Source organism: Lolium rigidum, chromosome 6 (genome assembly GCF_022539505.1).
Source record: "Lolium rigidum isolate FL_2022 chromosome 6, APGP_CSIRO_Lrig_0.1, whole genome shotgun sequence".
NCBI lineage: Eukaryota > Viridiplantae > Streptophyta > Magnoliopsida > Poales > Poaceae > Lolium > Lolium rigidum.
Window position 1 is genome coordinate 292388058 of NC_061513.1, and position 3891 is coordinate 292391948.

Below are 3891 nucleotides of genomic sequence, written 5' to 3' on the forward strand. Positions count from 1 at the left end.
TGGCCCATGTGGACTCTGAAGATACCGAATGCGCGCCCTCGGGCACTTTGATGCATTATTTTTATCTGATGGAAAGCTTCAGGCAGTGTGGAACAGAAGGGAGACCATGTGGATCGATGTGTCCGTCGATCTCCACCGAACATTTGGTCAGCCGAGAAAATAAAAGATACGCAGAGCATTTGCACTTTAGATGCGGTAGATGGTATGGTAATTCCTGCTATTTCTTTGTTCTTCTTCCGCTTCGTTAATTCAGATAACACAGCTTGCCCATTCATAATGCATTCGTCCAAGTTCCGCATGATCGTCTTAAGAAATGGCATGTCAGTTTGACAGTTTCGCATCATCCATCGTCATCCAGCACTTCCTGAAACAAGCTTGGAAAGAAACAAAACGAATTAAGCTCGTCCTTCTATCCAAAAAAATAAACAAGACCAAAACCCTCCGCCCCGTTTTCAGAAGAAGGAAAAGAAAGATGAGAAAGACGACCATGCAGGTGGTACAACTTGCAGTTGTGCCTCGGTCCAGTCTATTAAGATCGTGATTAAAATTAAAATTAAAGGGTCAATAAAAACAAAAAAAATTGTATGTCAAGATTGGGATTTGAACCCACGCCCTTTCGGACCAGTACCTGAAACTGGCGCCTTAGACCAACTCGGCCATCTTGACATTGATGCAATTAATCAATTGCCTCTATATATTACCCAAATTCTCATTCCGTAGTAAACAACTCATCCATGTGCTTCGCGGTGTGGGAATGGGAGGTGTACCACGCTCTTTATGATTTAAAACATGGTTTCCTCTTCCCCTGAGACCTCTTCATGGAGGTCACCTATCTCAAATTGTTTCTCCCATGTACTAATCAACTGAGTGGTCATAAGGAAACGAGTTTCTAGAAAGAAGGATTTTTTTTCTAGTACCATCGATTAATTGTCTCAGAACTTCGGTAGGATGTCACAGGAGGTCGTTCTTGTACCATCGAATTAAAACCATACATGCTTTATATCAGCACGCTTAATTGACATTAGTCAATGTCATTTGGACTTGTGCTGCGGAACGCATCTGTAATGGACCATACAATGCCACATCTAAATTTCCGGTATTTCTTTCCAATGTTGATACATGGAATTAATTGAGAACTTCTAATTCTTGTTATGGACCGAGATATGGAGTCACAGTGATCAGTTTAATGAACATTTTTGACTGTATTGACCATTTGATTCCACTTCCGCAAAGTCACACCTGTCAAATTCCTTCTGAAGTAGTTGACGAGCCAAGGACGTCTCCCTCTCCCGCACAGTAACAGAGGGCGATTTCTGAAATCTCCCCGCCGATCCACCTCGCCACCGTAGATTCGTCAGATCCCTCGCCATCCGGCGGCCGCTCCGGCGGCGGGAGAGCGGGGATCCCCGTTTCGCGGTTGTATATAGTGTAGGATCCGTAGGGTTTGCGGCCGGCGGTGCCATGGAGGTGGTGGTGGCGCCGGTGAAGTGTTTGGTGCAGGTTCGCGACTCCTTCGTCTACGGTGCTCGGCGGAGCTCCGTGGTCAAGCGCCTGCTTCCTCGCCGTTCGCGGATCGACGCATCTGCGCGGTGCGGTTCTCCCCGACCGGATCCGTGCGGCGGATGCGGATCTCGAAGATGTTGAAGAAGATGGCATGGTGCTTTGCGGCGGAGCCGTTGGTCCGAGGCGTTACCCTCGGGGGCGGTGAGCGGGGACTTCCCAGTTGCCTTGGGGATGATTTCGTCGATCCTTGGCGTGTGGACGAGCAGAGGTAGCGGCGCGTCTCTCTCTCGTTCTGGTCGCCGGCGAAGCTGGAGCTCAGGAGGACTTCGTTGTAATTTCCTTTGTTTCCTGGGTTTTTCCGTAAGAACAAAGTATCAATGAATCTGTCTTCTTCTCGCAAAAAAAAAAAATTCCTTCTGAAGTCGAGATTAGAGTCTCTCTCGACAGCACTTTTCAGGGTACACTCCTGCTCATGCAGATATTGTTAAAATATTGGGCCCACTTTCGGTGGTCCAAATTAGATTTCAATTTTTCCTATAAATCTCAAAGCTCACATAGTGGCAGCCTTGTGAGTTTGAGTCCAAATGGGTGGGAAGTTTAGTCTCACATGGAAAGTTGGGAGGAAGTTAGACCATCTTATAAGGTAGGTTGTTCCACCACTACTAAGTGAGTGAGAATAGGAGTGCTACACGCGCGCTCCTCCTCCTCCTCGCTCGTCTCGACTCGACACGACACGACGCGCGCCGCATTCGTGGTGAGTGGATTGAGCGTCAAGCCGAGACTTTCCTTACTTTTTGCAGCTCAGGAAAACGAATAGAGTCCTAGACGAACGCGTCACAGTTAGTCGGTTCGGGTGGTCCTCGTAATATTTTATAATGGTAGTCACAAGAAGGGTGGTCCTCGTAATATTTGTCCGGACTAGTTGTTACGTCTTTGACAATGACGATTTGTAATCTCAACTCTTGAGGGACGTTGGTCGGGGTATTCGGTTGCTCTTTCCTGAATACTGGTGTTCGGTTGCTCTCCCATCTTCATATGTGTCGATAGACAGATGAGTACAATTGGCCAACTGTTAATAAACAATACCATATAACGTGATAGACACGATCTGATCTGTTTTTTGTCCACAAGTCTGAGTTGGCAATATAGTCTCGATCGATGGACAATCTGTTTGTCAGGTCATGGTTCCTTCGGTATCAACCTTTGTTGGCCCATGTGGACTCTGAAGATACCGAATGCACGCCCTCGGGCACTTTGCTGCATCATTTTTATCTGATGGAAAGCTTCAGGCAGTGGCAGTGTGGAATAGCAGGGAGACCATTCTTATCTGCGTCCATGTGGATCGATGTGTCCGTCGATCTCCACCGAACATTTGGTGAGCCGAGAAAATAAAAGATACGCAGAGCATTTGCACTTTAGTTGCGGTAGATGGTACGGTAATTCCTGCTATTTCTTTGTTTTTCTTCCGCTTCGTTAATTCAGATAACAGAGCTTCCCCATCTTCTTCATAATACATTCGTCCAAGTTCCGCATCATTGTCATAAGAAATGGCATGTCAGTTTCGCATCATCGATTGTTCAGAAGAAGGAAAAGAAAAATGAGAAAGACCACCACGCAGGTGGTACAACGTGCAGTTGTGCCTCGGTCCAGTTTATCTACTGCAAGATCGTGATTAAAATTAAAGGGTCAAGAAAAACAAAAAAAATTGTCAAGAGTGGGATTTGAACCCACGCCCTTTCGGACCAGTACCTGAAACTGGCGCCTTAGACCAACTCGGCCATCTTGACATCTGTGCATTGACTCATTTTTCACAAATATGTAGCTTAAATCTTCAAGGGAAAACTAGCCACTCATACTAATGGAGTTAAATTTAACCAAGGAAATGAAACATGAGTTATGTATCAACCTATTTGATAAAATTAGTGGCCAAAGATAAATCACTTAAACTAGGAACGTCGTGTAAGTAGATACATGGGGACTAGCTAGGCAGGATCAACCTTTTTTCTATAAGATGCAATACTCTCATTGCCAGGCCTCTCTCCCACTCATTCCCTAGTTGCCACGTAATGGTTTTGACATTATTTAGACATAATTAATATATGATATTAAATATAGAAGCGTCCCATAATTATGGGATTTATCTGGAGACATACAATTAATTTAACTAGAAGTACTATATCTTTTGTTGTTCTTTCCTACATGAATCCGGCGACGTTAACTTTGAGGCTCTTGATGACAATGTGGTGAGATTTAATAAGTTAAACCGTGCAACTAGCTACGCAATTATCGAATCTAAATCTTCCCCTACCATTTTAATCCTAATAAGATAAAAGAAAATCTCGACAGCGACGATAGGAATGTACAATTGTTGCCATTTTTTTCTTAGAC

At 44.7% G+C, this 3891-nt stretch overlaps 2 non-coding genes across 2 annotated transcripts; both read right to left on the reverse strand.

The window, feature by feature from the left end:
- Positions 1-585: 585 nt before the first annotated feature.
- Positions 586-666, reverse strand: TRNAL-CAG. The gene has a single exon. It is a non-coding gene; the product is annotated as a tRNA-Leu (tRNA).
- Positions 667-3209: 2543 nt separating this feature from the next.
- On the reverse strand, positions 3210-3290 carry TRNAL-CAG. The gene has a single exon. It is a non-coding gene; the product is annotated as a tRNA-Leu (tRNA).
- Between the last annotated feature and the right edge of the window lie 601 nt (positions 3291-3891).